Below are 23,603 nucleotides of genomic sequence, written 5' to 3'. Positions count from 1 at the left end.
CCTTGTTTGTACCGCGTAGTCCGACACACAACCTAGATGTATCGCTAATGTCGAGACAGTTTCACATCCATTAGCCATTCCGATCCATCACCTGGTCTCAGTGGTTACAGAGCTGACCATCAAGTGATAATCGGCTTGTAGTGCATGCTGAACAAGATGCTGTCCTTGCTACATCACACGTATCCTTGTGTAGACGTTGGAGAGAATAACACTGAACATATATACATCAGACATGCGTGCTATCCTTATACTTGAGTAAGAAAACATACAACTTTATGGATGACAACTTCTGGTTTATTACATTAGCGACGTTTCGATGTAGATTCTTACACCGTTTTCAAGCTGGAGTTATATTTGAGTTTTGAAACATCCAGTTTAAGATAAAAGATAGATATGTGTGCCTATAATCACATGGTTTGATTATTTATTTATCAAACAATATTATCAATTACATTACAAATTTTACTTATCTATGTTAATTTAGTATAATCGTTTTACGATTTATAGCCCATGGAAGTAGTTTTTCAGTGTCAGTTTGATTTTTGGAAACATGTATGTATGTGTGTAGGTGGTGTTTTTGCGTGTTTCTCTTTTGTCACACAAAATAGACTATTATAAATGACGCGAAAGGACGAGGTATGATAAGAACTTCAATGAGGAAAAACAGCTTTTTGTTTCTACCTTCAAGAGCAAACTTTACAGTGAACAAATTTATGTCTTTATCTACTTCTCCGAGGTTTTGATCAAAGACATTCTCGTTTTCAAATATTAGATACAGGCTTCTAAAACCTCTAAAATCAGTGTTGGTAATACATTTTAGCCTTATCTGTGCATTTAATATTGTTTTTGTCCAAACGACGTATACAAGTCGAAATGTAGAAGGCCTCATTGTCATTCACGTGTTGCTCCTTTCTATGATTATGCATAGCCTACATGCCAAATCTTCCCCTATCGAACCTTAGTCGTTGCCAGTCACGTAATGCAAGTGCTTAGGTTGTGGTCCAGACATACAGTTGTTTAAAACATGCAAGCGATAAGTAAGAGTGCCGCCTGAAAAGTCCTGAGCCTAACAATGCTGAATTGTGTCGATGGGGCTGGCTGCTAATTATTTCTTAACATAACCCCCTCGATCCAAGCGCCACAGGCTTCTGCCAACGATGCTTGAGTACCTGGATCCCAATGGTACAAAATGCTTCCTTCTGGTGGTGTAAAGGGTCTCCCACAGCAGAAAAGACGTCATCATCATTTCCATAATAGTTGCCATATTTGCAATATTTCTTAATTCAAATTTGGGAAGAGGTGGAAATCTGACTGTGCCAAATCTGGTAAATACGGAGGATGGTCAATGAGTTCTAAACATTAGTCATGAAATACAACCATGACGGCAACAGACTTGTACACAGGTGCATTAGTGAGTTTTCCACGACGTTTAGTCTTGATATTCGAATGCAGTTGCCTAAGCAGATTATCAGAATCTTGGTCATTAATGGTCTGACCTTTCGGAAGGTAGTCTACCAGTATGATTCCTTTGGAATCCTATAAAACCGAAGCCATCACCTTGCCAGCTCGTGGAACAAACGTTTCCTTCATCTTCAGAGGTGACGTTAGATGTTTCCACTGCTTTAACTGTTGTTTAGTCTTTGATAGAAAAGGGTGGATCCAATACTCATCCATATTTACAAACCGCAAAACAAACTCCGATGGGTCTGCTCCAAAACGATGTCAATTCTCAAGAATGACTATGAACCTGGAGCGTTTCTGAGTCAGAATACTTGGAACCCAGCGTGCTGAAACTTTTGTCCTGCCCGACGTATTCCTTAGAATGTCCTCAACTCTCTCGCCCAATTTCGTCTACACTTTACATGAATATATTATCATTGGTAGCTACCGAAAAGAGAGACTTTGAGCATCAGTAGAATTTCCAAACTAGTTATGCGAGGTAGATAAACGATCCTATCTGAAAGAGACACTGCTTTGACGACATAACATATACGTCATGGTAATAGTTCATCCCTGTACCGGTGTATAAATTGAATGTTGCTACTGATATAGCAACAGTTGCCTTTAGAATATGTATTCTTGAAATAAGTAACTGCATTGACCATAGTCTGTCTTATTGGCGTCACAAACTATTTATAATTGTGCTTCTGCTTGTATGTGCATAATTTCACTGATTTCTTTCTATGTCTTCAATGTTTGTATTTTATCATCCCCTCTGTACTTTTTTCGCAAAGGGATCCAACACGCTTGTCCATCATCCATCCGTAAGAATAGCATTCCTCAGCCGCAGTACCATCAGTGCTTCTTGGAACACATTTTGGCATATATCCAAGTTTACTTATCATCCTCCCTTTGAAATCGGTGTCATAGAGGTATATTTGGCGTGTGCTGTCAATTTTGAAATTTATTCCATAAGCATACCAATTGTACCTTTAGGACTGCAGACACCTGACGAGATAGTATTTGTGTTATTTCACATTGAGTACAGCCTTCTTATAGGAAGCTCTCATAATGCTCCCTGTTAAAATCACATGTCAGTACCAGTTTGTGACATTCTCACTCATTTCTAAAGGCAACTCAGACATTGCAGTGATTCATGGTGTAATTATGTGTTATGACGTTGCCACTTTAACTGCCAGTAAGGCTGAAAAAGTGCTTTAAACCTTCCTGATGTATTAATGTTAAAATTGTTACGTACTGTTCTTTACTTATTTGTCATTGTAAGCCAAGGCGATGAAGTACGTTAAATGGACATGGATATAGTTGAATCCGAGTTATACTTAGTTCTGGGATGGTATGAGTTGCAAGATATTCTGGTCATATTTCCAGTTCTACATCGGAGGACCATTTAAGTAACCGTGTGGACCAAACGAAATTCATGTGATGGTTTACCCTTATCCACCCTTTGTTATATTCTATGTAACTTGCTTCTAAAAAACTGTTGATCGGTATGTGGCTGAAATAATGTCGACGCGACTATACATTTTAACTCCCTCCCTCTAAACACTCCAGTAAACACACTTCTCAAAATTATCCTCAATCGTATTTTACAGAATTGCTTGATATAGTTTACAGTGTATGTTTCTCTGATGCAGAAATGAAATACATCAAATAAGAACTTAAGTTATATATAATAAATGACACAAATGTGAACATATCAACACCTTGTTAACGCCATCAACTATACGGAAATATTACATGAAATGGCTCTGACACATCTGTTGAAGTAAACTTTAGTGTGTCACTAAGCTGAACACACACACACACACACACACACACACACACACACACACACACACACACACACACACACACACACACACACACACACACACATACATACATACATACATACATATATATATATATAATCTATAGTTCCCTGCACGGCTGTGACAGCTGAAGGTGTCTCCTCTGTGTTATTTTGACATAGGGACATCGCAGTCCATTGCATAATTCGTAGGTGACAGTCGTTGTATATTGCCCCTCTCGAGGGACGTCGACTGAAATATGATAGCTCATATACACAGCAGATTACACAATTTACAATCCCTTTCATAAATAAGGATTTCATCGTGACATGTGACCCATATCGAGGGTCAAAGTTCACATACCACTTTGGCAAGCACCATCAGTGAACGCGGGGAATGGAACAGATTAAACACACAACTGACGTGACTGCTGTGATAGGAACTGTCATTCACATATCTTTCAATTTTTACGAAATATGTTTTATGGCATTTCAAGCAGCAACAGAACTTTGCCAAAAAGCTTCCACACGTCGTGAAAATATGTCTTGTATAGGTGAAGAAGACGAAGTAGATATTTAGTTGTCTGCGGTAGACTTTGGAAAGCTTAAATCATAAGTACATTAGAGATAGCACATGTATCCGTGAATGTGATTGTCTAGTACGCCAAGGGTTATCTCTGGACTACTGTTTAGTTGTGGATTTCGTTTGATTTACTGTCTATATACATATCTCTTCACTACAATGATAAACTAAGGTTTGCCCGCTTGTCAAGACAGACGTATATCATGGCATAAATATAAATATACAACATGCTGTTCAACTAACCTTTTTGATATAATGATTCATGGTGTTTTTGTTTTTCGACAAGGCATCGTCCTGTAATTACAGATAATAGTAGGAACATTATGTGTAGATAGAACACGGGTTGATGGATGTGTTTTAGTGGTTGATGGGCATCAGGTATTCAATTCATTTCTTTTTAACTTGAATGGTGTATTTTGGAGTTTGTTGTTTACTTGTAAATCTGACTTGAAATGAGTGGAAAGTAGGAGTTAAAGTAATACATATACTCTGACAGGCACATGTGTTGCTAATTAAATACCTGTTATTGTCAACTTCTATATGTTATATACCAACTGAATACTTAATACTGTAATACCATTTTAAGAGATATTCGTACTTTAGAAATTTAGATTGTTGACAGAGAAGCAAATTTTAATTAAATGAGGATTCCCCTGGTCCAGTTGTTGTAGGACACATCTAAGTATTAACAAATGAATAGGATTATTGAGAGATAAGCCGAAAGCATTTGAAGTCAGGATAGTCAGGTGTGACTGAATATTATAATAAGTACATGTTTAAATGAACCTACGACAACGACCAATGGAGTTATTAAACATGCGTAACTACGAAAACAAGTTCCATATTGAACAAGAGGAGAAGTATTCTTATGAAACATGACCATATTGTCGAATTGTGTCTTAAACTCAAATATTTTCTTTCTTTGTTTAGTCAAACAAGCGCATCATTCACAGTGTGATGATTTCGCATATTGGTTATAACGATAAGTAATATAATCGTAACACGAATCATCATCACCATTAATAGCATCGTTGTTGTCCCCGTTTTCTAATCATGTATCCAGTGTGTACCTGAGCATTACGAAACATTCACAAGTACATGTTTATGGATGTTTGCTGAATAAGGCGAATATTGAATTAGGCACTACATTTATTATTGTATAATGTTAGATACGAAAACAGTAATGAACTGAACAAATATTTCATCGCACAATCGCAATACTGTATCTACACAAGCACGCTGTGTCACCTACTTGAGTATAGTGGAGCATTTTCTTATTGCCAGTCTGTTGCAGTATTTGGTTTTTCTTCACTCAATATCAAGTTCATGTGATAATATTACAATGACGACATATTTGTACATACAATTTCAAGGTGTTTGTTTATAACATTATGTGAAGAATAGGTACCAGTACGGGCATAACAACATAATTCCCCCTTTTATTTATATTGAAAACTGTGTTAAATAATAAAAGTTTAAAGGAATTTACTGATCATAACTCACACGACGTGTTTAAAATTTGAATTGCAGCCTGTATCATTGTATGTTTTTCTTTGCCCACGCGCAAATCGTTTTCCTCATTCATTATTAATACAAAAATAAATGTGCTGCGTGGTCTGATTTGAACAGAAACTCTCAGTTAAACTGTGTGTTTGTGATAACTAAATTTCGTTGGTAGACACGGACGCTGACTTTTTGGTTGATTTAAAGTCAGGAAATGTGCATATGAGAGCATCACGAAAGAAGATCTTATACTTACCCGAGTCAAGCCTGTCTACAGTCGTCAGGAATGTAGTTTCGTGTTGATGTTAACCTGTGTTCCTAACCACTGTTTGTATATATTATGCCTCGGAAGGACCCTCAAATAGCACTCGTCGTCCCTAAGGCAATCTAACAAAAACACTATGTTAGCATTTATACGCCAAATTCGGGCTTAAATGTGAACTAAAATCTCATTTCCTGAGTTTGCTCAAAGATTTTTCCCTAGCCTTGCTCATTTTATTACCTACAAATATTTGCCTCCTACCTCCGACAATAACTCAAGTGGAAACAAATAAGGAGAAGCTGTTTATTTTTCATAACGCTTTAGAAACACTGACAAAATAGAATGTTTGCCTGCAAAGAGGATATAATTATAGGGTGTTGAGCTTCTTTGTCCACCTGAACCCCAGTGAAAGAGGGGGTACGGGGACTCCCTCGGGGGATCGTTGGCAACTGAATTGACAATGGGTGGCAGGCATACTGGGTATTGAGCCTATACAGGAGGGGTTGGCGGCTGTCGGGCGATATGAACTCTCTCTCTACAGTCGGACCAAGTTGGCATGAACTCAAATGTAAATTGAACGTCTTCATTAGAACTTTGTTAATAAACTTCAAACAACGTGTATTCATTCAACAGTAATTTAAGTATGAAGCGTTGAAGTGAAAGGACTGGCCACCCTTACACTGGAAGCTGATGAAAATAATATGGATTCTGATATGTTGACGAAGGGTGTCGTGTCTTTTTATGCGTCACAGGATGCGTGACGTGATTATATGGGTCACGAGGTAATGTACAATGAAACCTTGTTAATCCGAATCGACCGAATTAGAGTGAGTGAGTGTGTATGGTTTTACTCCGCTTTTAGCAATATTCCCGCAGGGGATTCCAGAAATGAGCTTCACACATTGTATTTGGAAGGGAGAACCAGGGTCTTGAACCGAATTAGAAAATGATGCTTTTTATCTAGGATGTTTGAAAGTGGGGAAACATAACTTTCAATACTAATCGCTCGGTGTATGAAGGTTCTGAAGTATTAAAATCCCCAGCAAAAATGAGGTTGTCCAGACAATTTTCCGAAATATGAAGTATCTGGTGTAGTGAGGTTTCTAGCAGAAATTGTCCGAAATTTGAACTGTCTGGATCAACACATTTCAAAGAAATATTTTGAAAAAAAATAAGTTTCCGGAGTGTCAAGGTTTAAAGAGATATTGTCCGAAATATAAAGTGTCCGGAGTATCAAGGTTTCAAGAAACAATAGTCCGAATTATGTTATGTCCGGGTATCGATTTTTTACAGAAATATTTGTTCGAAATATTATATGTCCTGAGTATCAAGATTCCCAGAAAAAAATGTCCGAAATAAGAAGTGTCCGGAGTATTGAGGGTATATGAAATGTCCTGAGTACCGACTTTTTCAGAAACAATTGTCCGAAATGTATAGTGTCCTGAGCATCAAGGTTTCAAGAAACAATAGTCCTAAATAAGAACTGTCCGCAGTATCAAGGTTTCAAGAAACAATAGCCCTAAATATGAACTGTACGGAGTATCAAAGTTTCAAGAAACAATGGTCCCAAATATGAGCTGTCCGGAATATCAAGGTTTCAAGATCACAAAATATGACGTGTACGGTGTATCAAGGTTTTCTTAAAATAAAGTCCGAAATATGAAGTGTCCGGAGTATCGAGTTTGCCAGAAATATTTATCCGAAATATGTAGTGTCCGGAGTACAAAGGTTTCTAGAAATAATGTCCGAAATATGAAGTGTCCGGATTATCGAGGTTTCCAGGAGTATTTGTTCTGAATATGAAGTGTACAGAGTATCGAGTTTTAAAGAGTAGTGTCCAGAGATGTTTATGACATTTCACCGCATGACGTAAGTTGTTCCATAAGTTTTTGTAAACAGGATAATCTTATTCGACTTCGTATGTAGCAAGTGACAATGTTCAGTAACAAACCTATACACACTATAATGTTGGCATATATTTCAATCATTTATTGTACAATGTAAGCATGACAAGGGCCAAGTTAGACAGGATGTTTAGGGTTTAATAATAAGGCCTTTAAATACACACGCTTCACTGTTTGGAGTGTTCAACCTCAACACGAGACATGTTTACAAGCATGCACAACAATCTCTCACATGTACGCATACCACATTGCGCCTCAACACACATAGTTCAATACTAGACTATATATGTCGAAGATATACATTGGCCTATTTGCACAGAACGCTCATAACGCTAAGCTATTGCACCCCCTGTACATTAATAGTTGTAGCACTAAGAATGCTGTATCTCCTATACAATGTATGTAAACACAAACATACAATAGCTCTAGCGTTAAGATCGTTGCATCTCCTATACAATAACACGGACCTCCATACATTAACACGAACGTACAACACTTGTAGCGCTTAGATTGTTGCATCTCCTATACATTAACAAGGACTTCGATACCTTAAGACGGACAAACATACGTTAACCCGCACTTTCAATAGTTTTAGCGCTTAGGCTGTTGCATCTCCGATACCTTAACACGGACTTCCATACAATAACTCGTACTTATGATACTTGTAGAGCTGAGATTGTTGCATCTCCAATACATTAACACGGACTTTCATACATTAACACGGACTTCCATACATTAACACGGACATCCATACATTAACACGGACTTCTATACATTAACACGGACTTCCTTACATTTACACGGACTTATGATACTTGTAGAGCTGAGATTGTTGCACTTCCTGTACATTAACACGAACTTACAATTCTTGTAGTGCTAAGATTGTTGCATCTCCCATACATTAACACGGACTTCCATACATTGACACGGACTTCCTTACATTAACACGGACTTCCATACATTAACACGGACATCCATACATTAACACGGACTTCCATACATTAACACGGACTTCCTTACATTAACACGGACATCCATACATTAACACGGACATCCATACATTAACACGGACTTCCATACATTAACACGGACTTCCATACATTAACACGGACTTCCATACATTGACACGGACTTCCATACATTAACACGGACTTCCATACATTAACACGGACATCCATACATTAACACGGACTTCCATACATTAACACGGACTTCCATACATTAACACGGACATCCATACATTAACACGGACTTCCTTACATTAACACGGACTTCCATACATTAACACGGACTTCCATACATTAACACGGACTTCCATACATTAACACGGACATCCATACATTAACACGGACTTCCTTACATTAACACGGACTTCCTTACATTAACACGGACTTCCATACATTAACACGGACTTCCTTACATTTACGCGGACTTCCATACATTAACACGGACTTCCATACATTAACACGGACTTCCATACATTAACACGGACATCCATACATTAACACGGACTTCCTTACATTTACACGGACTTCCATACATTAACACGGACTTCCATACATTAACACGGACTTCCATACATTAACACGGACATCCATACATTAACACGGACTTCCATACATTAACACGGACTTCCTTACATTAACACGGACTTCCATACATTAACACGGACATCCATACATTAACACGGACTTCCATACATTAACACGGACTTCCATACATTAACACGGACTTCCATACATTGACACGGACTTCCATACATTAACACGGACTTCCATACATTAACACGGACATCCATACATTAACACGGACTTCCATACATTAACACGGACTTCCATACATTAACACGGACTTCCATACATTGACACGGACTTCCATACATTAACACGGACTTCCATACATTGACACGGACTTCCATACATTAACACGGACATCCATACGTTAACACGGACTTCCATACATTAACACGGACATCCATACATTAACACGGACATCCATACATTAACACGGACTTCCATACATTGACACGGACTTCCATACATTGACACGGACTTCCATACATTAACACGGACATCCATACGTTAACACGGACTTCTATACATTAACACGGACTTCCTTACATTTACACGGACTTATGATACTTGTAGAGCTGAGATTGTTGCATCTTCCTTACATTAACACGGACATCCATACATTAACACGGACTTCCATACATTAACACGGACTTCCATACATTAACACGGACATCCATACATTAACACGGACTTATGATACTTGTAGAGCTGAGATTGTTGCATCTTCCTTACATTAACACGGACCTCCATACATTAACACGGACATCCATACATTAACACGGACTTCTATACATTAACACGGACTTCCTTACATTTACACGGACTTATGATACTTGTAGAGCTGAGATTGTTGCATCTTCCTTACATTAACACGGACATCCATACATTAACACGGACTTCCATACATTAACACGGACTTCCATACATTGACACGGACTTCCATACATTAACACGGACTTCCATACATTAACACGGACATCCATACATTTACACGGACTTATGATACTTGTAGAGCTGAGATTGTTGCACTTCCTATACATTAACACGAACTTACAATTCTTGTAGTGCTAAGATTGTTGCATCTCCCATACATTAACACGGACTTCCATACATTAACACGGACATCCATACGTTAACACGGACTTCTATACATTAACACGGACTTCCTTACATTTACACGGACTTATGATACTTGTAGAGCTGAGATTGTTGCATCTCCCATACATTAACACGGACTTCCATACATTGACACGGACTTCCATACATTAACACGGACTTCCATACATTAACACGGACTTCCATACATTGACACGGACTTCCTTACATTAACACGGACTTCCATACATTAACACGGACTTCTATACATTAACACGGACATCCATACATTAACACGGACTTCCTTACATTTACACGGACTTCCATACATTGACACGGACTTCCATACATTAACACGGACTTCCATACATTAACACGGACTTCTATACATTAACACGGACATCCATACATTAACACGGACTTCCATACATTAACACGGACTTCCATACATTAACACGGACTTCTATACATTAACACGGACTTCCATACATTAACACGGACCTACAACAGTTGAGGCGCTAAGATTGTGGCACTTCCTATACATTAACACGAACATACAATACTTGAGGCGCTAACGTTGTTGCACTTCATAAACATTAACATGGACTAACAAACGTTTACCCGCACTGGCAATAGTTGTAGCGCTTAGACATCTCCTATACATTAACTTACTTACAATTATAGTTGTAGCGCTAAGATTGTTGCACTTCATACACATTAACGCGAACATACAATAGTTGTAGCGCTAAGATTGTTGCACTTCGTACACATTAACGCGAACATACAATAGTTGTAGCGCTAAGATTGTTGCACTTCATACACATTAACGCGAACATACAATAGTTGTAGTGCTAAGATTGTTTCACTTCATACACATTAACGCGAACATACAATAGTTGTAGTGCTAAGATTGTTTCACTTCATACACATTAACGCGAACATACAGTAGTTGTGGCGCTAAGATTGTTGCACGTCATACACATTAACACGAACATACAATAGTTGTAGCGCTAAGATTGTTGCACTTCATACACATTAACGCGAACATACAATAGTTGTAGCGCTAAGATTGTTGCACGTCATACTCATTAACGCGAACATACAATAGTTGTAGCGCTAAGATTGTTGCACTTCGTACACATTAACGCGAACATTCAATAGTTGTAGCGCTAAGATTGTTGCACTTCGTACCCATTAACGCGAACATACAATAGTTGAAGCGCTAAGATTGTTGCACTTCATACACATTAACACGAACATACACTAGTTGTAGCGCTAAGATTGTTGCACTTCATACACGTTAACGCGAACATACAATAGTTGTAGTGCTAAGATTGTTGCACTTCATACAAATTAACGCGAACATACAATAATTGTGGCGCTAAGATTGTTGCACTTCGTACACATTAACACGAACATGCAATAGTTGTAGCGCTAAGATTGTTGCACGTCATACACTTTAACGCGAACATACAATAGTTGTGGCGCTAAGACCGCTTTTTACAAGTGGGCCCTGGATTCTGTCATAGATATGAAAAGAAGTATCCAGAGTATATCCATGTGTTATTTTGCAGAGCTACACGTTCATAAATTTGTTTGTTGTTTTTCGGTTTGGTTTGTTGTTTAACGCCGCATTCAGCAATATTCCAGCTATATGACGGCGGGCTGTAAATAATCGAGCCTGGACCAGACAATCCAGGGATTGACATCGATCCACGCAATTGGGATACGGTGACATGCATCAACCAAGTCAGCGAGCCTGACCACCTGATCCCGTTAGTCGCCTTTTATGACAAGCATAGTCACCTTTTACTGCAAGCATGGGTTGCTGAAGACCTATTCTACCCCGGATCCTCACGGCTCCCAGGGGACAGCTTCTAAATATGGGGCGGATTTTGAATAATGGGCGAATGTGATGCTGTTTTAAGCAGTCAAGGGCTGTCGGCCAAAAGCGCTATCGGGTGTCCGTATTCGGTTTGGATTGCTAGGATTTGGAATCATATGACAACCTAGATCAAGATGCACAGGAGAGGTCACTACTATGAGATATTTTTGGGGACGGACACAGGGCAGGAAGTGGTGTAGGTTGGTGTGAATTGGTTTGTTATAGGCCAATCGGACACGTTTCGATTTTTCTTTTATGCTTTGTGACCCGTGAAGATCCGAGCTAGAATAGGTCTTCAGTAACCCATTCTTGCTGTAAAAGGCGACTATGCTTGTCGTCAGGCTCGCTGACTTGGTTGATGCGTATCGTATCTCAATTGCGTGGATCGATGCTCATGATGTCAATCACTGGATTGTCTGGTCCAGACTCGATTATTTACAGACTGCCGTCATATAGCTGGTATAGTGCTGAGCGCGGCGATAAACAACAAACCAAACCAAACCAAACCAAACCATCATGTTTTGTCTTGCTTTCGCTCTCCTTTCTGTGTCGGGCATGTATGTGTGTGTGTGTGTGTGTGTGTGTGTGTGTGTGTGTGTTTGTGCTTGCGTGCGTGCGTGCGCGTGCGTGTGTGTATGGGTGGTCTGGTGTGGTGGTGTGTGTGTGAAGGTACGAACGCCAGACAGCGTAACAAAAAGTACCATCTTTTAACGTCTTTTGGTATGTCCCCGGCCGCGTTATACCAAAAGACGTTAAAAGATTGTACTTGTTGTTACCCTGTCTGGCGCTCGGTATTAAGGGGCTAAAACAAGGACTGGTCGGCTCGGAGTCAGTATACTGTGTCTGAGTGGGGTATTCATGTTAAACTGCGGCATGGTATCTCAGTGAGCTAGCACTATAAATTGGCATCAGTCCGGACTAGTACAAGCAGCCACACAAACACACACACACGTACATGTACGTCGCTATATAAGTGTAATAATCTTGGACGCGACGTTAAACCCAATTTCACCCCTCACCTCACGAACGTTGTCTCACATGAACTATCAAGCTCTGTCTTAGTTCATCTAATGGCAATTCCTTGTGTCTCGCTATGCAAAGATACGTTAACCCCAAGACGCCTGTAGCTTCCCTACTTGAACAAACACTTAAAAAAGTCTTCGTGCTAAGACATCAAAGCAACGTTAACGCTACGACTGTCGCAAATATATTTGAAAATATGGAACTTACGATCGCCTTAGAGCTAAGATCGCTTTGTGGACGGGGCTCAGGTCATGACGACTTTAGCGTCTCGGAGTACAAGTGGGTTACTTGACGTACGTTAGGTCACATTAAGCCAAGGTGTCACACTGATCAAGCTGACCATCAATCAAGGCATTAGAGCAGTTACAGGTGTCGCCATAAAGATAATTACATAACACACTTTGATGTTACAGGTGTTTGTCAGTACAAGTGTGCTTTATGGAAAGCGCATAACCTATTTGACATACAATTTCACATCGACTAGTTTATTGACATCATGTGATATCCACTGGAGCACATCGAAGCAATGTAACATGTTCGACATGGATAAACTTGAGTTATTAACAGCCTTTTAAAATACTTATATTGTTTTCAGCGGATCTCCTTACCCAGTAAGTCATGATTCCGAACATCTAATTTTAAGATCCCGTGAAGATCCGGGGATGAATTGGTCTTCAGCAACCCATGCTTGTCGTAAGCGGCGACTAACGGGATTTGATGTTTTTTGTTGATGCATGTCATCGTATCCCAAATGTGTCGACTGAAGATCATGATGTCAATCCCTGGATTATCTGGTCCAGGTTTGAATGTGTACAGACTGCCGTCATAGAGCTGCGACGTGTAGCGTTAAACAACAAACAAACAAATAAACAAACCTCATCGGAACCAATTATTTTAGTTCGGCTGAGAGGTATACGTAACGTGTAGGTACAACGCTGATTTGTTAATGATGTAATCCCTGTATTCAGAACCTGATTAATCTGGACATGTTAAATGTTAAGAGCAATCATGAACGTAACGAAATATTTGCTCTTCTATACAAATATTTAGTGAGCATTGCATGCATAACATCGTTCCCCGACGGCTACGATGAATACGCTCAACTACAAAGCTGAATGGTCGACATGATAGAGCTGGAATGTTTAATACTGTCTCGGCCAATTTACCTGTATGTAGCAGGAGAGCTGGAACACCTGATCAATCCCCTTATGACTGCAAGAAGTGACCACAAAAAGTTGTGTATATAAGCAAGTTGAAATCCATATACCTTGTGTCACTAAATGTGTGAATGGTCTTGTACGCCTCAGTCCACAGTATTCCAAATATAAAGTGGCGGCCTGTGTGTTAGTCTGGACCAGACAAACCAGGAACTAAACGCATGGGAATGATCCACGCCGTCAGGGCACGACTTGCAGTTAGGCAGGTCACCGAGACTCACATGAACTATCAAGCTCTGTCTTAGTTCTTCTAATGGCAATTCCTTGAGTACTTGTGGTCGACTCTTATGATAGGCACAGGAAAAATCGAAACGAGGCTGGGACTTAGTGATGGCTAAATATATGCCTACCTTAATATTACTTCAACATATAAAATGTTACCTTGTAATATTTTTGCATCATCAGGGCGGACAGACATGTGCAAGTGTTAAAGACCCTGGCTTCAAATATTCTCGTATCTGATACTGGTTTACAAAAGCCATCACGTTTATCCATGAACTAGACATGTCCCTGCCTTGATTTGAATACATTGTAATGCCTACAATCCTTGTGTATCTGATTACAGTAATCCTCGCTGACAAAATACTAGATAACCACTAGGCCATGCAATATAACTGACCACTTCAATATACTTTGTTTTCCCTCTAGTTACATGTAAAACTGCACATCATAGTTTGTTTTCCCTCTAGTAACATATAAATCAGTACACCATGTTTTGTTTTCCCTCTGGTTACATGTAAACCAATACATCATACTTTGTTTTCCCTCTGGTTACATGTGAACCAATACATCTCACTTTGTTTTCCCTCTGGTTACATGTGAACCTATACATCATACTTTGTTTTCCCTCTGGTTACATGTAAACCAATACATCATACTTTGTTTTCCCTCTGGTTACATGTAAACCAATACATCATACTTTGTTTCCCCTCTGGTTACATGTGAACCAATACATCATACTTTGTTTTCCCTCTGGTTACATGTGAACCAATACATCTCACTTTGTTTTCCCGCTAGTTACATGTAAACCAATACACCATACTTTGTTTTCCCGCTAGTGACATGTAAACCATTACATCATACTTTGTTTTCCCACTAGTTACATGTAAACGATTACATCATACTTTGTTTTCCCGCTAGTTACATGTAAACCAATACATCATACTTTGTTTTCCCGCTAGTTACATGTAAACCATTACATCATACTTTGTTTTCCCTCTGGTTACATGTAAACCATTACATCATACTTTGTTTTCCCTCTGGTTACATGTAAACCAATACATCATACTTTGTTTTCCCTCTAGTTACATGTAAACCATTACATCATACTTTGTTTTTCCCTCTGGTTACATGTGAACCAATACATCATACTTTGTTTTCCCGCTAGTTACATGTAAACCAATACATCATACTTTGTTTTCCCGCTACTTACATGTAAACCAATACATCATACTTTGTTTTCCCTCTGGTTACATGTAAACCATTACATCATACTTAGTTTTCCCTCTGGTTACATGTAAACCAATACATCATACTTTGTTTTCCCTCTGGTTACATGTAAATCATTACATCATACTTAGTTTTCCCTCTGGTTACATGTAAACCAATACATCATACTTTGTTTTCCCTCTGGTTACATGTAAACCATTACATCATACTTAGTTTTCCCTCTGGTTACATGTAAACCAATACATCATACTTTGTTTTCCCTCTGGTTACATGTAAACCAATACATTATACTTTGTTTTCCCTCTGGTTACATGTAAACCAATACATCATACTTTGTTTTCCCTCTGGTTACATGTAAACCAATACATCTCACTTTGTTTTCCCGCTAGTGACATGTAAACCAATACACCATACTTTGTTTTCCCGCTAGTGACATGTAAACCATTACATCATACTTTGTTTTCCCGCTAGTTACATGTAAACGATTACATCATACTTTGTTTTCCCTCTGGTTACATGTAGACCTATACATCATACTTTGTTTTCCCGCTAGTGACATGTAAACCAATACACCATACTTTGTTTTCCCGCTAGTGACATGTAAACCATTACATCATACTTTGTTTTCCCACTAGTTACATGTAAACCATTACATCATACTTTGTTTTCCCGCTACTTACATGTAAACCAATACATCATACTTTGTTTTCCCTCTGGTTACATGTAAACCAATACATCATACTTTGTTTTCCCTCTGGTTACATGTAAACCTATACATCATACTTTGTTTTCCCGCTAGTTACATGTAAACCATTACATCATACTTTGTTTTCCCTCTGGTTACATGTGAACCAATACATCATACTTTGTTTTCCCGCTAGTTACATGTAAACCAATACATCATACTTTGTTTTCCCGCTAGTTACATGTAAACCATTACATCATACTTTGTTTTCCCGCTACTTACATGTAAACCAATACATCATACTTTGTTTTCCCTCTGGTTACATGTAAACCAATACATCATACTTTGTTTTCCCTCTGGTTACATGTGAACCAATACATCATACTTTGTTTTTCCTCTGGTTACATGTAAACCAATACATCATACTTTGTTTTCCCTCTGGTTACATGTAAACCAATACATCATACTTTGTTTTCCCGCTAGTTACACGTAAACCATTACATCATACTTTGTTTTCCCTCTGGTTACATGTAAACCAATACATCATACTTTGTTTTCCCTCTGGTTACATGTGAACCAATACATCATACTTTGTTTTTCCTCTGGTTACATGTAAACCAATACATCATACTTTGTTTTCCCGCTAGTTACATGTAAACTAATACATCACACTTTGTTTTCCCTCTAGTTACATGTAAACCATTACACCATGTAAACCTTTCATCTTTTACCCGAATCAACCAAAACGCATTATCAGCTGGACGTCTCACTTTCACCAGGATAACGTGTCAGTACACGTGCTCGTCTGTTGGGCATATAGATTATGATCAAGACAATATATTCTCATGTTAGTCCTGAATGCATGTGTCTAGTCAGTGGGTTTACTGCCGTTTTCGGTCAGCTTGATTTGGGAGGAAAGCCCGAAGGGATGTAGATCGTAGAGTGGTATCTCTTGCAAGAATTCCGCGATTTCTGGCTTGGTTCTGACACACCAAGAACCATAAAGTGGTTCAGTCTGGAATTCGAATGCAACTCTGGAAGTTTTGCAGCGCTTTAGTCCAGAAATATCGGGTATATCTCCTTGCTTGTCAATTTGTATTGCCAAGGTGTGGTAAAATGGGACTTCACTTAGCCGGACTAATGCCGGTTTGATAGTGCTAGCCCTCTGAGATACCATGGCGCAGTTTAACATGGATACCCCACTCGGAAAACCGTAAACTGACTCCGAACTTGCCCATTCCTTGTTTTATCTCTTCACTTTCGACCCCCAGGCCGTACGTCTTTTATCGTCTTTTGGTATGCCGGCCAGAGATCGAACCGCCGACCTTCCACTCTCGGGACACAAGCTCTATCCACTACACCACGGTGGCGGTCCTGTATTTCCGTGAATGAGAAGCTCCTCCATGAAATCTCACAACCAGCCGACTGAGAATTTATCATCATTTTGTTAGCTATAGATATGGATGCGCATGAGCCAGTGGTCTAAGGCGTTTCTACTTGCTATGCAGAATTTCCTCTCTTTGCAATAGCAGGATCCGATGATTGTTAGTTCGAATCACCCATTTATGATCCTTAGTGTGTCAGCATAAAAACCGTGGGTTTTACGAAAGAGGAGAACGTCCCATTAAGCTGGCATTGATTTAAATGGCTGAAATACTGTTCAAAGCAATCTTAAACTCACCCCACGAAGCAACGTCACTCACACCAACACAAGGTCCGACTAGATCACGCGTACCACGGCAGATCTTTGACGTCAAATAATGCCCAATTCTCCAAATGGTCTACAGGGGAACTGATACCTTTGGTATATATTTGGGTATGGCCCTGTTTGAATCCGGTATATTTTAGAAGAGGCTGCGTAAATCGTTCAAACAGGCTATTAATTTGATACGGACTCTATATTCGTGCAGTATCACACTGGCGTGAGGAACGTGCTCAGTCCGGTGTATTCTAGGAGCGTCCTGACGTGCCTGTCTTTATGCAGACAGAAAATTGATTTAAGAAATAACTTGGACTGAAATCAGAGAGCAAAAAATAAGCGGCAATGGGCTTTTGATGTAACATCAATGTAATCAAGCAAAAAAGTTCAAATAATATTTTGTGCGGCGTAAAAAGAGAAATGAAACAGACTGCGGTTCAACAGCTGTTGGTACATGAAGATAAACGATTCCAGCGCGAGGGAGAAATGAGGGATTATAGAAACGAAACGTTATAGAATTTTTTTTACCGATTTATCAAAGCTGAAATTGTTGATAAATTACAGGTGTTTTTATTTAGATGCACACCGGAGAAATTCTTTGTTAAGCAGATCTAGTTGTCTATACTACTTGGCGTTGGTTCACTACACTGCCGTGCAAAAGAATGTACCCATGTCTGATGGGGGCTAAAATGAAACAAACAAGAGATGGTTGTGCTTGGGGCCTTAAGACTGTTTTCAGCCTTGTGACGTTTTGCTAAAATTTGTAAATTTTGGTCAAATTTAATTTTCAAGTGTATACTTTACTTTGCCGGGCAGTGTAACTAGACGTAGCGAAACAGTAACAGAAAGATGTAACAAGACTACGACTAATAGAGTCATCTAGCCATGAAATGAATGTAAAGAAAGTCTATAATGCTTGTCTTTTTGTTTCATTGTTCTGTTTCACGCCACAGTAAGTAGTATTACACTTTTATCTCTGCAGCTGGTAAATGACAGAGTATGGACCAAGTATACCAATGGTTAATAGCATGAGCAACGCAGCCCGCCGTCGGGGTACATTGACATACAATCAGTCAACCAAATTACTTGGGGTTGTTTACATTTCTTCATAAAATATATTTAAAAAATTGAGTTTCCCTTGATTTAAACATCTTATTGTTCCTTCCAAGGTTGTGGACAATATTATTTTTTGTCAAATGACACATACGGCCCATGTAGAAACTCTCATTCCTTCTTTGATATTGTTTGTTTGTTGTTTGACAATATCCAGTGGCGGCTCGGTAGAGCAGACAATGAAGTGATTGACGGATCCACGCAATTGGGATACGATGACACGCAATCAACAATGTCATTGAGCTTGACCACCCGATCCAGTGAGTCGCCTCTCACGCCAAGCGTAGGTGGCTGGGATATATATTTGTACACAGAATCCGCACGAGTGTCCGTCTTTCTCCAGGGAGAAAATAACCTGTGTCATTCATAAAATGACACCTAAATCTTTCTTTTTAAGCACAAAAGGTGGCGATTCCGACGAACAAGAATCAATTTGTTGTGGCCTAATAGCATGAAGTGTGTAAGATACCTGCCTGTGCGCTAGTTGAAACAAACCATACCTCCTAAACATAGCTGACGATATGAGTGTACACAGACTTAATATGTTATACGACCAAGGCGAGAGGGCATAGATGGTTGATAATTCCATAGGATGAGTCAGTGTTATACAATTACATACGTGTTACTAGGGGAGTAACGATAGATCGAACTATCGATACACTGTATTTGTTCATGGCCCGATAGTAATACATCCATACCAATTCAAAATAGCAAAAGCGTGCATCGATACCACACTAGTGAGTGAGTGAGTAAGTATGGTTTTACGCCGCTTTTAGCAATATTCCAGCAATATCACGGCGGGGGACACCAGACATGGGCTTCACACATTGTACCCATTTCGGGAATCGAACCCGGGTCTTCGGCGTGACGAGCGAACGCTTTAACCACTAGGCTAACCGACTACCCCGATACCACACTAGACTGTCAACAGTTTCGATGCAACCTATAAAATACTGACAGAAGCGGTCGTGGCCATTAGATGATGAACACTTTGGGTTTGCATGCTTGTGGGTAGTGGTGAGTATTCCATGCCTGGACACTTGCCTGGTATATCGGCGTCGTCAATCGGCGGAGATTTCAGATGTTACGATTTCGAGCCAACGAGAAGTCAATAACACCCGCAAATCTGAAAACACATAATCTTGATGGACATTGAGAAATATTATTTTGTATGTTAAGTTTATACGCTATGCGGCTGTTTCATTGTACAAAAGCCCGGTCACATGACAGTCAAGCTGATTTTCATAAACATATGAACGTCACATTTTGACGTCCTTGCGTTTTCACGATACTGTATTCTTGAAATGATGTAAAACTGACGGTCCTGAGGAAACCTCCCATAATCCTTAGCGCGAATACAATACAGAAGCGTTATGTCAGATCATTTTGACACTTTAATCTTGAACTCAACGTTTTTGCATACATTGGAATAAGTCAGAGCGTTTGGATACATGCTCATGCCTGACTAACATATCTTCCAGAGGCACATCCGGTTCGTAAACTGCCGTGCTGATTTCGGTAGATTGCAGGATTCACCTATGATTGTGGGTTCGAATCCCGGTTCGCCCCGATTATGTTTCTAGGTTTGTCAGCACCATACCCGTGCTCGTGGGTTTCACTAAAAGTGGTAAACGTCCGAGACCTGCATCACTTCGGGCTTTCCTCCCACATTAAGCTGACACGCCGCGATATAACTGGAATACTGTTAAAAGCGGCGTTAAACCCAACTCACTCACTCACTCACACATATCGTCCTGACTGGGCACCGTCATTTTGTTTGAAACAAGTTCAAGAGATATAAGAGGTGGAATGTGAGTGGTCAATATGAGAGACATAGAAGGGACATAGCTCGTAATAACCATTGGAAGCGCTACGATCGAACACAGAAATTCCGGCCTTGTTCGGCGAGGGTGGGAACTGGACTTTTACAGTCAGTTAACGCCCTTGTCTCGGGAAAATGGACTACCCTTGCCACGACCCATCCTAGTCAACAAAACAAAAACATGCACACTCATTTTTTCGGATCGATCCGTGCCGGTCAACAACATTCTACGTCAGTATTTATTCGACACAGTTGTATACTCACCTTGATCTGCGAAATGATGACGAACACCAATCATCACCACAGGTTCACTGACAGCTTCAGAAATATCCACCGTCACGATGATCGTGTCGGCCATTTTGACGTCCTGTACGTGAGGTAAATTGGAACACCTTTAGAATTCAAGACCACAACTTCTCCTGAGGACGATCTCTACCGAAGATCACATGTGACTGAGACAAGCAACCAGTTTTAGTGAGAATCTGTCGGACGTCATCACTGTTAAAATAAGTGCAAATTTACCTAGTCATGCCTAAAACGGTTAAGGAAAGGAACGAAAAGGTGCGAATAGGTGAAGGATACTTACGAAGGTTGTGGGTATCTCGTAACTTTAGTCTACGGACACTTACGAGTGACCCCGATGCCATTTGGCACACACTCGTCCCGTTCCGTCATCTGCAAGATTGGTAGGGAATGATCCGATATGGCGTCAAACGTACCCATGAATGACAGGGTATTTAATAATTTGTTGGGCTGTTTCGTGAAGAGAATCGTGTGGGAGGGAACGCTGTTAGGATAACGTGGACCATACTAAGGAACGAGGAAGATACAGGTATGGCTACTGATGCTACGAGGGCGAGTCAGCTTTTGAATCATTACTGAACACATGTAGCGAGTGAAAGTGATTTAGGGGGAGGTTGCGTGACAGTTTCTTGTAGCCAATATATTCAACACTAACCCACTTCATCCTGCTCTCTCGACGTTTTGTGTGGAAAATAAATACAACTGACAATTTGGAAGCAATAAAATGAACAAGAATACCTTGCCAAGTGCATTTATTTGCACGCTTCGACGCTTCTTCTGTCGTGTTTTAAAATCCATGGGAAGGGGGTACAATCCCCTCAGATCCCCTACACAACTTTTATCCGTCCTTGTCAATACAAACCTAATTGATTTTTTGCAAAAGATGTTCCATGGTAGACAGATATTGTTCGGACAGGCGACGTGTGGATGTGTTCAGCGTAATTAATAAATATATAATAAACTGCATCCCTATGCATAATAATGAATAAACTAATACGAAAAAATAAAATATGTATAGTTATAATTCCTATTTATAGTCCCTTTAGCTCCGTGAATTAGTTGACAAAACAAAATATCTGGAAAATAAAAAAAATGTATTACTTTCATAATTTTTTGTTGGCTATAAAATGCGCACGATATATGGAGGTGACAAATCACTGAGTGGAGCTTATGCATACTCGATGATCTCATTAACCCTGTTGCTCTCGTGACGTCACAGGGCATTGTTTCGATGGTCATACAACAAAATTAATTTTCACAAATTACGCCTTAGGGTATTGTGATCTGTTTGCAAACTTTGTGGTACGGAATCCTAAAGGTTGGCCAGTTCTGATAACTGTTAATCAAACTTTACACATAATGAACGTGATATCCGGTTCGCTAACCCGAACGGCACGTGTTTCAAATTGGAATGGAAAAACTAAAATAAAATGTTCATACGCAGTGCGAAGTCCGAAAAATGTCAGGGCTTCGAATCCTATTAACAACGTCTGTCAACCAATCAGATTGCAGCATACACTCGCATTCGTTTTACAATGGCAGACAACTGTGTTAGAGTTTACCCATGGCGACAACTTCCCCTGCAGTCTTCCGAACCTTGATCATAGAGGGTATGCTAGGGCATGATATCCTGCCCAATATAGCCAGTTTTGTTTGTTTGTTTGTTGTTTAACGCCGCACTCAGCAATATTCCAGCTATAGGACGGCGGTCTGTAAATAATCGAGTCTGGACAAGACAATCCAGTGATTGACATCATAAGCATCGATCCACGCAATTGGGATACGGTGACATGCATCAACCAAGTCAGCGAGCCTTACCACCTGATCCCGTTAGTCGCCTCTTAGGACAAGCATAGTCGCCTTTTACGGCAAGCATGGGTTGCTGAAGACCAATTCTACCCCGGATCTTTGCCGGTCGGATAATGCCAGTAATATATGCAGCTACATTGTGGGAAACCACATCGTGCTATGGCATTATATCACAACAGTATCAACACTTAACATCCTGGATAATTCAGTGTATTTTATCTCTATTCTGTTGGGACAATTAGTCTCGACCCTTTCGCTACCATAGATTCGTTAATTACTCTGGACCCATTCGCTACCATAGATTCGTTAATTACTCTGGACCCATTCGCTACCATAGATTCGTTTTGAACCATATTCGATTGGCACGTCGCTAAAAATAACTGTTCAATCATTTTACGCTCATGAGCGAGAGAAATCCTATGCGAAT

General features: G+C 39.7%; 1 protein-coding gene across 1 annotated transcript in view; it reads right to left on the bottom strand.

The window, feature by feature from the left end:
- Positions 1-5,672, bottom strand: part of LOC124115571 (protein Wnt-4-like) — a 45,038-nt gene extending 39,366 nt beyond the window's left edge. The window contains exon 1 of the mRNA XM_046476614.2: positions 5,593-5,672. The gene's annotated coding sequence lies outside the window, so the exon portion shown is untranslated. The remainder of the gene's footprint in view (positions 1-5,592) is intronic.
- Between the last annotated feature and the right edge of the window lie 17,931 nt (positions 5,673-23,603).

Source organism: Haliotis rufescens, unplaced genomic scaffold (assembly GCF_023055435.1).
Source record: "Haliotis rufescens isolate VD_foot unplaced genomic scaffold, xgHalRufe1.0.p SCAF_106, whole genome shotgun sequence".
NCBI classification, from domain to species: Eukaryota; Metazoa; Mollusca; class Gastropoda; order Lepetellida; family Haliotidae; genus Haliotis; species Haliotis rufescens.
This window is presented reverse-complemented; position numbering and strand designations above follow the sequence as displayed.